The 16,386-nt window shown below is 57.4% G+C and overlaps 1 protein-coding gene across 5 annotated transcripts in view; it reads right to left on the minus strand.

Moving 5' to 3' along the window:
- Positions 1-16,386, minus strand: part of RBFOX3 (RNA binding fox-1 homolog 3) — a 110,520-nt gene that overhangs the window by 18,288 nt on the left and 75,846 nt on the right. For 3 of the 5 annotated variants that reach the window (XM_085240440.1, XM_085240442.1, XM_085240441.1), the window contains exon 3: positions 8,012-8,055. The exons of the other annotated variants lie outside the window; for them this stretch is intronic. The gene's annotated coding sequence lies outside the window, so the exon portion shown is untranslated. The remainder of the gene's footprint in view (positions 1-8,011; positions 8,056-16,386) is intronic. 5 annotated transcript variants of the gene reach the window in all.

Consider the following 16,386-nt stretch of genomic DNA (forward strand, 5'->3'; position numbering starts at 1 on the left):
CGAGGGCAGAGGAGCATGTCCCCAAAGCCCCTCCTTGTGCAGCTGTGGTGAGGGGTCTGCACCACACACCCCTGGCACAGGGTGAGGATGCCCTGCCCAGCAGACACCCCCTCTGCTCTCGCACAGAGATAAAAAGGGAAGGGCATGGCCCACAGCATTCAACCAAGCAAACCACGTGAGGTGAGCGCTGGGGATGAGGTCCAGGATGAGGTCATCTGCCTGTCCTCCCTCTCTCCGGAGCCTGGCTCCGGGCAGGGTGACTCAAACACACTCCTGGCGGGTGGCAGCACTGCAAGTCCTGGCACTGCCCTGTGCCAGCAAGGCCAGCACCAAGGGGTGAGGAGAGGTGTGTTCCAGCAGGGAGTGGGGTGCTGGCAGCCGTGCCCAGCTCCATCCCCAATGGGCTGCAGGCACTCAGTCCAGGAGCCCCTCTGCATCAGCAGCAGCAGGAATTTGCCACATTTGCCCTGTGCTCCTCTCCCCAACACAGCAGTGATCTCTGTGCTCCTGCACATGATGTAAAATCCCATGGGATGGAGGAACGAGGTGCGGCTCCAGGAGCCAAGGGGTGCTCGCATCTCCTCTCTTCCTCTTGCCCAGCTTGGCTGCAGTGGGAACACTGTGCCAGCCCACCGCCAGCTCAGGGTAGGAACAGGTCCTTGCCACCACCCATGGCCCATATCCCTTGCCCTGCTGCTTCCACCCTCCCCAGCTGGTGGCACAGTCGTGCTGGGGACTCCTGGCCAGAGCCGTGCAGCCCCGCAGAACTGCAGCCCCGGAGGAACCCCTCCGAAACTCAAAGTCTCCAGGAAGGAAAGTTTATTTATCTGTTTAATTAAGAAGTGTTCACCAGGCACACAGACCCCGTTCCATCTGTCTCACTTAGAGCCATGTCCCAGTAAAATTAAACCTAATAAATATCAGAAGAGGGAAAGCAAAGGGCACATGTAAGATATATGATCAAAGGCAGAAGTTGCACAGGGCTGCAGTTCTAAGCACATCTTTCTCTCTGCCCTTCGGGGATGGGTTGGCGACGCGCTCCCATGCACAGGATGGGGCTGGCTTTCCTTCAAATCAGCACTATTTTCATTTTTTATTTATTTTAAATGAACCCTTGAGGGCTCCTCGGTTTTGTTTTCTGGAAGAGGGAGAACAGCGTGGCACCAGGGTGGGGGCAGCCCCGGACAACAGCTCAGAGCCCAGCAGAGTGCTGGAGGCTGGCAGCTGATGCTGTGCCAGGAGGGGTGGAAGGAGGGACCTGCCTGCAGGAAGCCAAACCCTGCACCGCCCCTGGGATGTACAGGGTGTATGTAATGATGGTAGCCCAGTGAGGCTGCGTGGTGCTTGGAGATGTGTGGTCACATCTGCCATGTGCTCAGCTCCTCTTTCCATTGGAAAACTTCACCCAAGTGGTAATCAGGGTAACATCTATCCAGAGTGCAGCTCAGAGCTCTGCTCCAAGCACTGGGGCACCACCAGACTCCAGCTGCAAGCAAAGCACCCCGCAAGCACAGCACACACCTGGTCCTCTCCTCCAACCACAGTGCCCAAGCTGAGGCACTCGTTAATTAAAGGCTCATTAGTTGCTAGTTACAGACAAAAAGTGATTAGATGAAGGTGTTGATGGATCTGAACTGGTGTGAGCTCCAGAGCTGGGGTGAGGGCATGGACCCACGCACCCACTGTCCTCAAGGAGCATACGATGCTGCATGCAGACAGGACAGCAAAGAGGGGACAGAAGGGACAGACGGGTGCCAGGGGCTCTGCAGCCCTGCAGAAAGGTCTCTGCCTCACAACTCAGCCTGCTCCATGCCATCACTGTGCACAAACGCAGCTCTGCTACCCAAGCTCACCCCTGCCCACTCTGGCCCATCCGCAGCCGAGCAGCAGCATCAGAATCCACTGGGCCAACACAGCACCCTGCACAGACATCACCCAAACTGAAGCACTTTCTCCTGCTCCAGCACCGCCATCACACTCTGCACTGCAGCTCCCAGCCTCAGAGCAGCAATCAGGGGCTGCCCTGAGCCACGGCATGCTCTCTGCTTCCCATGCAGCCATCCATAGATTTCTGGTTTATTTCTCCTTCTCTGAAAGACAAGTGTGGTTCAAACCGACCACAAGTGAAATAGAATCCGATATGGCCATTACAGACCAGCCCCGGCGGGTATGGGGACATCACAGGGAGCACAGGTGGGATGTTGGGGAGGGTGCTGGGGGAAATGGCTCTCCCCGGGGGCAGCCACCAGCTCCAGATCCTCATTGGCCTTCACTGTGCTGGGGGGCGAGTCAGACAGCTCCACGGCACCAGGGAACAGGCAGGATTTCATGGTGGGGAGTGCTGGGTGCTTCCTGACATCTCTCGAAGAGATGGGAGCCATGGGCTGCAGGGAGTCCTAGCAGGAGGCTGCAAGTAGAGAAACCCAACAGCCACAGACGGGCTCAGCAGTGAGCATGTGTGTTTAACCGTGGCAGTGAGGCTGACACACAGGGCTGCACAGCAGCTGCATGCGGTGCCAGCAGCGAAGACGCCGCCCCAGGAGGCTCACGTTGCCACCAGGCACCCCGATGGCTGTGCAGCCAGAACACAGAGCGGGTGAGAGGACTGGGGGAAAGAGCTCCAGCAAGTCGCTGGGGAGAGGGAACGTGGGGCTGCAGAGCACACAGCAGCAGGGAAGTGAGCGGTGAGCACTGTGGGACGCAGCCACGTGGGACTCCTGCGTCCAGCATCGCTCCATGGGGACACCTGGGGGAGCCCCCTCTGCAAGCAATTAAGCCTCCTTCCCGTGTTCTCCCCCATCCCCCGTGCTGGTGGCTCTCAGGGGGCTGGCGAAGCCGCTGTCTGCTCTAAACTCCAAAAACAAGGCTTCCTTCCACTGCAAGGAAGCCTCGGCTCTGCACTGATCCCAGTGGGAGCCGTACCTGCGGCTGCTGACCCATATAGCGGCCCTGATGCTGCTCCAGGCTCCCAGTGCTGGTCACAGCGCCGCGGTCACAGTCCCCAGGCAGTGGTGGTGATGTCACCGGCACCAAACATGACCTCATCAGATAAGGAGAGAATCACAACCGACAGCAGCTATCTGGGACAGCAGCTGGAACAGCCGGGAAGGGAGCAGAAATGCAGAGAAAGCACATGAAAGTTTAATGGGAACCAGGGAGAAATATCAGCTCGCTGAAACTTTGCTCACCCACGACGAGGAGGGGAGAAGGGATGGGGCTCTGAGATGCTCCTCCATCCTGGTGCTGCTGCAGCTGAGTGGAGCGATGCACACGAGGGCAGTGGGGCGGTGGGCAATGCACTGCCCAGCAGCACTGATGCCCAGCAGCACCCGGTGGTCGCACACAGCTCCAGGCTGACTGGGCACAGAGTAGCCGCCCACACCGAGGCACAGGTCATGCCTTAATGAGAGAGGGCAGGCACGAGCTTGCCACCGCACCTGCAAGAAAGCCTGGCTTTTCTCCTTCCATCAGCACAGCCCTTCCTAAAGCCCTTTCACTTGACAAAATATTTACATGAAAAGGCAATTGGGCTCCCTGGATTTAATGAGAATTAACGTGCAGGCAGCAGAACCGTGGCAGAGCAGATGCTGCTGAGCACCCTGGGCTCACAGCCGGGTGGCTCCAGCAGTGGCACGCAGCAGGGAGCCCTGAGCCAGCCCACGGCCAGCAGCAGGCAGAAGGGATGCAGGGCCTCTCCACAGCCCTCCAATCTCAGCCCTCCCATCGCATCACTCCAAGGGACAATGAACCCTTCAGGGTCTGGACAGATTTGGGACCTCTTTCCATGACACAAGGACACATGCCAGGACAGGAGCCCCCTCTCCTGGGGTGCAGGCGCTCGGTGTCGTGCCCTCCGGAGGTGGGAGCAGTCGTGCTGGATAAGGGTGATCGTGTTCACTCCCAGCTCAGCAAAGCACCGTGAGGAACCAGAGCCTGCAGATCCTTAACACAGTGCCTTCCCAGAGCTTCCCCTTCCCAGGAACAAACCCCTGTGGGTACCCAGGAGAACGCACACCTCTGGCCCACAGCAGGGCTGTGTGCTGGGCTGACACCTGCACTGCAGGGCTGCAGCACGGGGCAGGAGGGGCACTGCAGGCTGTGGGGCACAGAGCAGCCCTGGCAATGGGGGAACAGGGAGTGCTGCACCGTGCTGGGACGCGACGGGTGAGGTGGGCGGCGTGGGAGCGCGAGGCGGGAGGTGCAGGGGAAGCAGACACTCCATCCTCATTATAAGGCTTTTTAAATGCACAGGCAGGATATTAGCGTTTAAACAGTCTCTAGGACTCCAGGGCAAACTTTAAAAATCATAATATTTATAGAACCCTCCCTCCACTCGCCCCGCATGCTCTTTATTTCTCCTGCAATTACGGCTAATTTGAAGACGTTTTGCTTTGGCATCTCAGCCTGTTGCGGTGTCGATTACGGAGCTGCCCGCTGCCGACTGCCACCGCAGAGCTCCTGCAGTGCTCCCGGCCGTGCTCCTGCCATGCAGGGACCAGACCTTCCCCTTCCTCCCACACTGGCAATGGAAAGATGTCCACAGTGCCAAGAAATGATGCTCAGGCACCGTGCTGGGAGCAAAACTGTCACTGCCCCACCTGGGGGTACCGGCAGCTGTAGGAAGGGAGACCCTTGGGCACTGCACTCCAGCACAGAGAGTGCATCCCGGGTGCTGCTCCTGGCCATGCAGCTCTGCACCAGCTCACAAAGCCATGTGATGCCACGGAGCTGCAAGCACAACCTCCAGAAAGCTGTGTGCTTCCAAAGCTGTGGCGGCTTGCTAAGAGTCCAGGCAGCATTAATGCCTGAACAGGAACAGCTCCATCAGCCCCACTGGCTCCTGATCCATGAGTCCCTTCTCCTTTGCTCAAAGTCCCAGGTACACCAGCAGCACCATATTCACACTCAGCATCCCATCCCTGGGCACGGCTGCTGCAGAGCACCTGCACAGCACCAGGCCCACACTCCGAGCTCTCGGGGTGGGCAGGGATTGCTACAGAGATCCCTTCTCTGCTCTTAGGCTGGATCTAGCCCCACAGCCGGGCTGCAGCACTGACCCCACACAAAGGCCTCTGTGTGAACTCACACTATCACGGACAGAGTTGCTGGAGAGGTGCAGGGACCTCTTGAGGGAAGGGCTGGGATCGTCCCATCCCACAGAGCACAGATCACACCGCCTCTGCCAGCACAAATGTTCATGGGGCAGTCAACAGAGCCCACCCCATCCAAGCAGCACTCCCAGCAGGAGCTGCATCTGAGCTGCTGCACACCGATCCTGCACACCCACATGGGGCACCAGGAGAGGGGGGAATGCATCTGGGCAGGACAGGGCCGGGCAAGGACTGCCAGCCACTGCCAGGGCTCTGATTTTGCTCTGAGGCGGGGATGAATGGGGAGCCCTGCCCGGCTCCTCCATGGCATCACAAGCTGCCTGCACTCAGCCGGAGGAGGGAATCATTCCCTTGGCAGGAAGCACTGTTGGAAAGTGACACCGGCAGGGAACAACTCAAACCCCGAGCAACGCCCCAGCAAAGAGAGAGGGGAAGCAGCCCTGGCGGCGGTACCTACCCAAAAATACATCATCATGTCGGCAGTGGGTGCAGTGCAGCTCCGCGGATCAGCGGGGGGCAGCGGGCAGCTCTGGGCGCTGCTCCTCGGTGGGCTCCGTCCCCTCCGTCCAACTGCAGCCCCCAGGGCAGCACAGCATGTGCACGGTGTGGCTGCTCAGGGCTGGGTACCCGGCATGCTGCTGCGGGACTACAGGGGGGGCTGCAGCCGTGGGAAGGTGCCCGGGTGGGCAGCGGGAAGCTGCGGTGCAGCTCCGGTGCGAGGAGCCAGGCGGGGACTTAGTTCATCATAAAAGAAAAGAAAAAATGGGAGAGCGAAGGATGAAAAATAAATCCTCTCTGGCGTCTTGAAGAGCAAAGGAAAGGGCAAGTGGGTGAGCAGGAGGATGCACGAAGTGGGGATCCGTGTGCTCTCAGGAGCGGCGTGGGCTCCGCACGGACACGCGGAGCGGCAGATGTCCTGCCTCAGCATTTTCCAAGCTCCCCTGTCAATAAGGCTCTCACCATTAACCTGCGAGCTGCCAGCCAGCTCCCAGCAGCCGCCAGAGGGAGGGGGCACCCGGAGCCCTCAGTGACACCGGGACCCTCAACAGCACAGCACATCCTGCACAGCCCCGACACAAAGCTCCCGTGCTGTGCAGGGCGGATGGCAGAGTGGGACCCCTGGGGGCAGTGGGACCGGTGGTGTAAGGGCAGCCCCCCATTTGCCTGCAGCGGGACCCCCAGGTAGGAGAGCCCTGCCCGCATGGGGCAGCTCTGCATGCACTGCACGGCTGTCTCTAAATCTCCTGTCCCTGTGGGGCTCTGCGCCGCGGAGGAGAGCAAAGGGACCGTGTGCGCTGAACCAGACGCAGGAGCAAGGGAATAAATAAGAGTAAGGGAAGGCAAAGGAGCGAGAGGGGTGGCAGATTGGTCTCTGGGGCCCTGCTGGCTCTGACATCTCCAGGCCCGTAATCATATTCAAAGCAGAGCCAGGCTGAGGCATTGCTCCTCCAGCACAGCAATAAAAGAAAGCAACACTCTCAATAATTCAGCACTGGGAGAGGGTGATAAAGCAGAGGAGCCACCACTGCAGGAAGCAGGAGCTGGGGGCTTCCCACTCCCTCTTATGTCTTGGTGATAACACTCTCCCCTCTTTCTCTGCACCCTGCAAGCACAGCCCCAGCTGCAGCCGGGGGCACAGCAGCCAGACCCCGCACTGCTGGTGGGACAGGCAGGATGCTGTCCTCTTAGGGCAGAGGCTCCCTGCTGCATTTTGACACAAGATTCCAAATAAAACCTCTGTTACCACAACAGCTGAGACCCAACGAGGGGCTGCCAGCCAGGTGGGGCATCACCCCAGCTCTGCAGAGCAGCTCCTCTTTGCCCAGTTCTGCTCACAGTGCTGTCACCTCCTCCTCCACCAGCCCTTCCCAGCCCCTTTTTCAAGGACTACCTTCACCCCATGGGCACCTTTGCAGACAGCCTGTGTCAAAACAAGGCTTCAGAAGTTGTGTCTCCACTGCTGCAGAGGAGATCTCCTCTCTGAGCGCTCAGCCATGCAGGCTTGGGGCAAGCTGTGCCCCAGCCCATGGTGTCTGTGAGCTCATCCCAAAAGGCCTCTCCCGAAGTGGCAGCACAAGAGTGGGTGGCTGCATGGCTCCATCCTGGGCGTGCAGAGCTGTGCTGCATCCCCCACCCAGAGCACGGCCCTGAGTGGTGACACGATGGGTGCCCAGGACCTGCGTGCTCCCCACAATGTAGCAGAGAACACTCTGCCCACAAGCTCCACCCCATTGCCTGCACCATGCGTCCGCTGCCAGCTCCTGGTGCCCAGGGCAGGTTGGCGTGGGCCTTTTGATGCCCTCGGCTCTTCTGTACTCCTCTGGCAGACTCACAGTCCCCGTCAGCCCATAGAGCAGCACACCACCAGGCACACCTGAGCCATCCTCACCCCACCACGACCAGAGCTCTCCTCCCCACACAGCTCTCTGCTCCATTAGCACCACCCTGGGGCTCAGCGAGCTGCGCAGCAGCCAGGCTGTTACCCCACGAGCCAGCAGCATCCCTCTGGGGTACCATCCTGGGAATGGCATCACCCAAGTGAGGACACAGCCCTTCAGCAGACAGCCATAAGGAATGCTCCCAGAGCCGCACAGCGCACAGACAGACAGCACCGCCAGCACACACGGACACCCCACAGACACCACAGCCCCGGCGGTGCTGCCTGGACTCACTCCATTCATGCCACTCTGCACCTGGCTCAGTGCCGGGGGTGGGTGCCCAGGGCCGGAGCAGCCCTCCCTGCACCTCTGCCATCCCACCCCACGCAGCCCAAATCTCCCTGCCCCACACATGCAGCTCTCAGCTCCCAGTCCCTGCCTCCCTGGGGGGACCCTGGCGCAGGGTTTGGGCAGCGGGGCACACGAGCACTGCGGGCTCGTCAGAAGGGGACAGCTCTGTACCTTTATGCAGCCAAGTTCCTCCTGCGGTGCTCGCGCTGGGCTCTCTAAGAATAAAGACAAGAAAGAGGAGGAAGAATTAAAATCAATGATTGCTATTGCTAAACCTGCTTACAGGCAACGCTATTTGCTCATTGACAGGCAAAATTTTAGAATGCGTGGATAAACACAAATGCTATCTCTCAGGAGCCCTGGGAACGCTCTCTGTTAGCAGCAGGCAGCCAGGCTGGGGGGCACCAGGCACAGCTTTGGCTGGTGCTCCTGGCTCTGCAGTGTGCAGCGTCACTCAGGGACACTCCATGTCAGACCCCATCCCCTCCTGCCCCTCCTGTCCCAGTGCTGGGTACTTCTTGGAGAAGATCACCGAATTTCAAAGAAAACTTCCTGAAAGCTGCACTTCAGCTAATTGGCTTTGGCAACGGTGCCAACCCGAATGTTCATCAATCATGTCAGACCCTCAAAAATAATGAGAGCGGCTCATATGGCACGGGATTTTTTTTTTTTGAGAGAGAGCAGATGAGGATTGCTTCTGTTTGCTCACCGCTTCTTTGCAGACCTCAAGGCGCAGAGTCCCAGCAACCTCTCCGCACCTGAAGACCTTTGCTTGGAGAACACCACAGAGCTGCTGTCCCCTTATGTCCCCTTGTGTTCCCCTGGCCCCATAGTGATGCAGCCCCAGGGCTGCTCCGGGGCCCCACGTGAGCTCAACCTGAAGGCACAACCCCAGTGCCGGAAGCACGGAGCGGGTTCCCAGGCACTTCTGTTAGCAAACACCGCTCTCAGCCGCACAGCAGGATAATCAATTATGGTAATTCCTGCCTCAATGAATCAGATTCATGGAGGAACACAGCTCATTAGGCTGGTGCTGACTTCCATTAGTGCTCTTATGATAAAAACCCTCCAGAAAGCTCCAGCCCAGCTAGACACGTTCTCCAGCTCAGCGCACAGAGGCGGGAAGCCCCCGGTCCCCAGCGCAGGGATGTCTCCACACCAGTGGCAAACCACTGCCTGCTCCCATCCTCAGACATGCTCTCCTCTGAGCTCAGGAGCCCTTTGAGCCATCCTGACACCAGGTGGTGGGATATGGGCAAGGGGAGCCCTGAGTGGGCACCCAGGGAAGACCCCCCCACCCTCAGTCCCAGCGCTGTGCCTTCCCAAGAAACTTCTCAGCAGAACTTTCCCAAAGTACATTCCGATACCCCCCACCCCCCCATTCCCTCCACCAAAAATCCTAAATTAATTTTTTCTTTTAATTAAATTCATTAGCAAAGATTATCTGGCTGAGGAAAAATAATATCCTGCCCCTCCCCCAGCAGCCCTCTCTATTTATATCCCCTATATACATAAGCAGCAGCGAATATTTCTTTATGGGCCATTAAAGGTTTAATGTTTAATTTATAACCACGTTCTCTGGCGGGCGGGATGGCCAGGCACAATGTCAACACTTTTAATTAAATGAGAAGGATTTTTTTTTTATTATTTTTTTTTCCTTAAACTCAGAAAGATGGAACGCCCCATTCCCAGCACTGATGCAGACAGCGATGGGGCGAGGGCTACAGCCCACAGGCAGGTCCCTGTGTTAGCAGGGATATATGTAATGGGATGCTCTGACCTATAAGGAAGCTCTGAAGGCACCCAGCACCCCATCACCTCTTGCTCTGCTGCAATATGGGCAGCGGCCATGCAAACCCATGTACCCCTCCCTGCAGCTTTGTTGCAGTGGGAACAGAGCCACAGCACCAGGATGGGCACCGGGATGGGCACTGGGACAGCTTCAGGGCTGAGTGACTGTTTGGGAGAGTTGCCCAGCTGCTGGCTCTCATCCAAAAAGTGCAGTCACTTCTTGGCTGCCACTGACAGCACAGCACTGCTCTTCTCCCGTACCCTCCTCTCAGATATTGTCAACAGATGCCTCTTGCCTGGACGGAGCAGACCTGCTCTGCTTTGCTGCACAATGCTGGCTGGCATACACTTGACACAGTGTTAAAACATGGCTAGCACGTGGCTGGATCATGGCTGGCACACAGCTCATCACAGCTAGTACATGACTGCATCATGGCTAGCAGAAGGCCGACACATGGCTAATGATTTCTAAGATCCCTTCCAATTCAAGCCATTCTATGATTCTATGGCTCATCATGGCTAGCACGCAGCTCACACACAGCTAGCACACGGCTCAATCACAGCTCACACCGGACAGCACAAGGCTCATCATGACAGGCACACGACTCAATGGTGGCTAGCACTTGGCTGGCACACAGCCAGCACACAGCTGGCACTTGGCTCATCATGGCTAGCACATGGCTGGCACACAGCTAATCATGTCTAACACACGGCTTGGTCACGGGTCGCACGTGGCTGGCACGTGGCTGGCACACAGCTGGATCACAGCTGGCACACAGATCGCACACCTCTGGCTCACGGTTGGCACACAGCTGTCACTTGGCTGGGCACCCATGGACGTGCAGTGCCCTGGAACAACGCTGACCTTCAGCTCCAGCTGCACTGTCTTCCCCAGACAACGCTACCCTGAGAAGGAAGAGAAAGAGGAGGAAAAGGTTCCTGTGCCCAAATCCACAGCACAGCAGCACTGCGCAAGGAGTGATGTGCCCACGCTGTGCTGCTGGGTGCACACCCCAAGTGCTCAGCTCCTGCCTGCAGCACAGCCCCTGTGCTGGCACAGGGAGAGAGGCAGCCATGGGTAGGTGGGTTCCCATTAACAGAGTGTTTTCTCTTACAGGAGAGATTAAATCTCGACAGAGCAGCGTAAAAGAGATGAGTCAGCAGCTGGCGCAGGGCAGGCAGGCGCAGCCATCAACGTTTGGCCGTGGAGCAGCACTTCACCCTCCTGCAGCCCCACATGCTGAGGGACATCCAGCTGGGCACCCGGCACCAGGCTCACACGGGGAGGGACGGGCACACAGCCGCACACGCGTGCGTGCAAGGAAGGAGCGTGCGAGGGCCGGCCACGGCGAGCCAGGGAACGGAGCGGCGATGGCACGGTGCCGCTCACTAAAAGCATGAGTGTCACTAAATCAATAATTCATTTACTTTAATGAGATAAGTACTTTGAAAACTAATTGCAAACCTGCTCCATTTACTCCAAGCCGGTGCAGCCCTTAATGTAAATGGCAGAAACACCGCTGGAGGAAGGGGAAAGGCTTCAGTGGAAGATCGTGTGTCATCTTTTCCCCTTCTTCTAAGAAAGAGAAATATTGCTCGCAAACAGGAACAGTGGAAACCCAAGCAGCCACGTGATCGATGCTGCAGCGAGCGGAGTGCCTGCCCTCCCCAGGGCCACCACAGCCCCTGTGCCCACTGCCACCACCCTGCAGAGGAATGCCACCTGCACCCGGAGGATGACACTGCTCGGAGAAGAGGTGGCATCATCTCAGGGCTGCATAGGGATGGGTGGTGGAAGGCAGGAGGTGCGCAGAGCACAGGGCAGCATGGTGCTGATGGATGCTGCTAGCACAGGGTTGGGCTGAGCCCGGTGCCCTGCTGGCTGTGGTTGTGTTCCTCAAAAGAAGCTCGCAGCTCCCAGCAGCGATGCCCACGTGCTCCCGGTGGCAGCGGGACGCCAAAAGCTCTCTACTTGCTTGCTGGAGCAAATGGCAGGTCATAAAAAGGAACCGTGACAGAAGAGAAAATGTTCCAGAGTCCACAAGGACCAGTCCAGGGTAAATCCATCTGCTCAGCAATTTAACTAGAAAATCCTTTCCAATCATCCGTGCTGCAGGTCCTTCACCTCACGCAGGCAGCCTTGGGCACAGCGCTGCCCACCCTGATGGCTGTGGGCAGCTCACATGGAGGGGGCCCTGATGCTGCTCACCCCCACCCCGCACGGGTGCTCAAGGCAGGGGGTCCCAGCTCCCCCCGTGGCTGCTATGCTGAGACTTTCCCATGGCAATGGGAGGCTGAAACCATGCAGACACGGGCAGGAGGGCACTGTGGGATGGAGGGGTCCAGGAGTGGGGCTGGGAGCTGTGGGCAGGGGAGCACATGGCCCTGTCCTTCCACCTTCAGCTCTGCCAAGGGAAAACAGCAGCAGGGTGCTTTACTGCCTGTAATAATTGACCAGAGCACCGAATCCCCCAGCACATAACTCATCCCATACAACAGCCAGCAGCTCTGCAGGGCTCTGCAGCACAGACACACAGTGTGCCCCATCCTCCTGCCCCCTCTGAGTCCACCCCAGTCCCAGAATCACAGAGTCCTTCCCATACCCCCATGTCCAACCACACGGTGTTTGCGAGACCCAAAGCCACAGTGAAGGGATACCCCTGCTCTGCACAGGGCTTTGCTTAGCACTGCTCACCACCAACACTGCACTCTCCCCACAGCCGTCCCTGCAAATCCCACCTCCGCTGATCCTCCTGTCTCAAGGAAAATCAATGGCGAGCATCTCAATTAATCACACCGGGGGCAAATTGATTAGGAGCCTAAATAAGGTCAAACATGGTTGTCTGCTTATAGGGTAGGACCCCTTAATCATCATTTTATCTGCAATAGGCCACAGAACCTGCAGTCACACCGTCTTTGGGAACTTGGAGGGATTTTTCACTCACCTCCCACATTTGCTGGGGCAAGCAGAACAGGAGCTGTGGCAATGCTGAAAAGCAACTGAATTCCAGCAGGCACACGGCTGTGAGCTCTGGGCACAGCCCCACACCCACCCAGCCCAGCTGTCTGCTTTGATTCAGGGGAAGACAAAAGCAATTAAGCACCCTTGTGCAAGGTGTGGTGCATTCCCTCCTGACCCCACAAGCCACAGCTTATGCCTGAGATTTGATTAGCACCGTCATTACCTTAGATTGCACACCTGAAATATCGTTAGTGGTCACAGCAGTATTGAACCTTCGCAGGACTCCAGCCACAGGTCCTGTCTCAGTGCCCTCTGCAGATGGAAATCCTGCTGCCCTCCATACTGCGGGCTGCCCCATGCCAGAGACATTGCCCTCATTGGGCATTCAGCCCCAGAGGGCTGATGCTACCAACCTGCCTTCATGGAGAGAAAGCATTCAGAGCTGGCAGAGCCCAAAGACCACAGGGTGTATGGATGCTGCACTCCAAATGCAGCCAACTGCCTCCCTTTGCTGTGCTCACGGTGGGAACGCAGAGCACCTCACAGTGAGGGGAGCAGGTGGGTCAGGGGGCCCCACACCATGCAGCACAGCCCCCAGCGTGCTCCTCGGCAGAGAGCATCGCTCAGCTCATTTCAGGTTGATAACACAGTTTGCTTCGCCAATAGACTTTCCAATTGCAAGTGAAATCATTCAATTGGCTGTTTTTGCTCAGCCCGTTTCCCTGCTGAAGGCATCCATTGGCCGTGCCAGGGCTGACGGCTTCTCCCATCCCTACTGGGATGCTGTGGGGCTGGCGGGACCCCAGTGTCCCCAGCACCAGGAGGGCTGCAGCCCTGGCCACGTCCCAACCACCCCAGGGCCCCCACTGGGACCCAGGACAGCAGATCCACGTCCCCAGCCCCAGCTCAGTGCGTGCCACCAGTACCGTCCTGCACCCTCCTGGCAGCGCCCAGCTCTGGGCAAAGCCATTCAGGGCAGCTCTGCTCCTCATGTCCCAGATGTGTGAGCTGTGGCATGGCCGGAATGGAGACCCTGGGACCCTTGGATTGGGCACAGCCCCACCTGCTTGCACAGCCCTGCTGCCCCAGTGCGCACCGCTCCCTTTTGTTGGAAATACGGTTATAAATATTATAATTTGGTTTAATATTTAATATAGTCAGGTTAAATAAGCATTCCCAGTCCCATAAATAATCATTAACGGAGGGTTCTAATTGTGCTGTTGGGATCCTGCTTCATGACTTATTTAGAGGGCAGACGCTATTCCCATCCCCGCTTCCCTCACACACCGTAAATTAACCTGAGCTCTCCCTCCTCGCCGAGAACCGATGGGACACAGCACAGCCCACAGCTCTGCTCCGAGGGGTGACAGCAAGAGGACAGCACTGAGGAGCCCAGTGGGGTCTGGGAGTGAACGGAGCTGTGGCTGCAGGGTGCCCGGCACCACCAGGCTGCAGGTAGGAGATGGAGGTGGGGGGGAGCATGGAGCACTGCAGGGCGAGCAGGGAGGGCTTTTTGCATCAACATGGATCTCCGTAATGTCGATTGGGAACAATAGTAAAAACAGTCTTTTTTTATTGTTATTATTTTTAAAGAAACAAATCCTGAGCACAGAAGGAATGGCCGGGGGGCAAGTGCTCTGAAAGTGCAGAACGGAGGCACCGAGGACAGCAAGAGTGCAGGAAAACCTCGGTGTGAGAGTGCTTTTCCCTGAAGGGATGCAGTGATGCATTGCTTTAAAAAGAGGTTTGGGTTCTGTGTTTTTGCTCTCTAAATGAAAAACTACAAAGGTAAATGGTAAGAGCCCTCTCAGGCGGGCCTGGGCTCCACTCAAGCCCTGGGCTGATGTAGTGGAAACGCTGGGGGGGCTCTCTCCGGGGGCAGCTGAATGCCACGCTGCGGACAGATGCACGGACAACTCAGTGCCATGTGGGGGCAGCCCTGGGGGGACCCTCCTGACCCTAAACCACCCCCAGCGGGCGCAGCACTGGCGGTAAGCAGGTTAGCATCGATCCCCTCCGCGGGGATTGAGATTCCATCAAGTGAGCGAGACCGTGCTGCAAGGAGCGCGGGGTTTACATTTCATCTCAGCACCGGGTTCTCTGCTCAAGTCAGCACATTAATCACGGAGATTGGCCAAGTAGTAATGCTAATGAGGCAGCGGCAGCACGGTGCGCGGGAGCCACTTCACCAGCACCAGGTCTGGGGGCAGCGGGGGGAGTCCCCAGCATCAGGATGTGGGACCAAAGCTCCCGGGTTGGCAGGGAGCAAGGCAGAGCCCCGCGCTGGGAGGCTCAGCCGAATCCTTCAGCCCACGGGAGCCGTGCAGCACAGCCCTCAGAGTGGTGCTCACTGCCCCTGCCCCCCCAGGGGACCCCTCCCCATGGCCACGTGTGTGCAGGGCTGCCTTGACTCAGCACCAACCCATCCCCGCGTCCGGGCTGTGGCTCAACGGAAAGCAACGTATTTTATCTTTATGTGTCAGGATTTATATAAAAGGGGGATAGTTCAGCTCTAAATGTAATGAGTTGGAAGAACAGCCCTCCAGTGGCTTCCTCCAGCTCACACGGCATCAATAACATCGATTGCTAAAAATAACGAATAACCCCGACCCTGCAGCAGGGAAAGCTCTGTGTGGGGGGCACACGCTGCCCCACAGCCCCAGCGCTGAGCCTGGGCTGCCCACATCCCCCACCACTGCCTGCAGACACAGAAAAGGGAGTATTAAACCGTATTTGACGACAGCTGTGGAGTTTCCTCTCACACATGCTGGAGTCAGTGCCAGGGGAGCGGGTGCACATTGCCATGCACCAAAAAAGGAGATTCCAGCCCACAAGGATGGCACCAGCACTTCCCAAGCAGTGCTCCATCCCCAGTGCCGGGCTGGTGCACACAGCACACAGAAAGCAGAGCGGGGCAATGCGCACTGTGCCCAAAAAGTGATCCTAAAGGCACACAGAGCCAGGCAGAGCCACTGCCAGGAGTGCCACTGGAAACCAGAGAGGCCATGGAGTGCAGTGCTCTGCAGGATGGGAGCGCGTGGAGAGCAGTTATTGGTAAATAATCCCTAATTAATGAGATCCCGGCAACAGGCAGCATGGTGCTGCTCCAGGCAGGGGTGATGGCAACCACCAGCCCTCCACTTCTCAATTACGTCTTTGGGGATGGAAGGAGAAAGTGGTCGGGGTGAATGAGAGAGACTTTTGTCGCGTTTAATATCAATTCATTTCGCAGACTGCTGACGCAGCGGGATTTCACCGCTCAGAATTTATGGCTCTTTGCAGAGACCCGTGCAAATAAATGGGGGGAGGTTAAAAACAAAAAAAAAAAAAACAACCAACACCCTGCCATCAGCACAAAGGTACAAACACCGCTGGGAAGGAGCTGAAGGGGGTTCTGGGAACCTCCTGGTCCTGCTGGCACCCTCGGCTCCATCATGCCACCAGGGCCACTGGCACATGGCTGGAGCCCCACAGCTCTGGGCAGAGGCACTGCTAATAACAGAGCCATTATTACGCAGCGCAATTCAGCCCCAAGGGGGTTTTATGCAAAATGACACACAATATAAATGACTGTTGTAAACAGAGAGTTTAATAAAGGGCTGTGTGCGAATTTACAGCCTCCCCAAGGATAATTAAAATTATTTATCTACTTACCTAGCTAGCCGCTGGAGCAGTCTATTAATTATTATCTATTATACACGGCTGCTTTGCATGCTGCCAGTGCATCGCCCTGTGCAGCAGGGGGACGCCTGGGGCTGGGTGAGGTGATGCTTTGCACACCAGTACAGCACAG

The sequence above is a fragment of the Meleagris gallopavo genome, chromosome 20, assembly GCF_905368555.1.
Source record: "Meleagris gallopavo chromosome 20, MGAL_WU_HG_1.1, whole genome shotgun sequence".
In the NCBI taxonomy this organism is placed as follows: domain Eukaryota; kingdom Metazoa; phylum Chordata; class Aves; order Galliformes; family Phasianidae; genus Meleagris; species Meleagris gallopavo.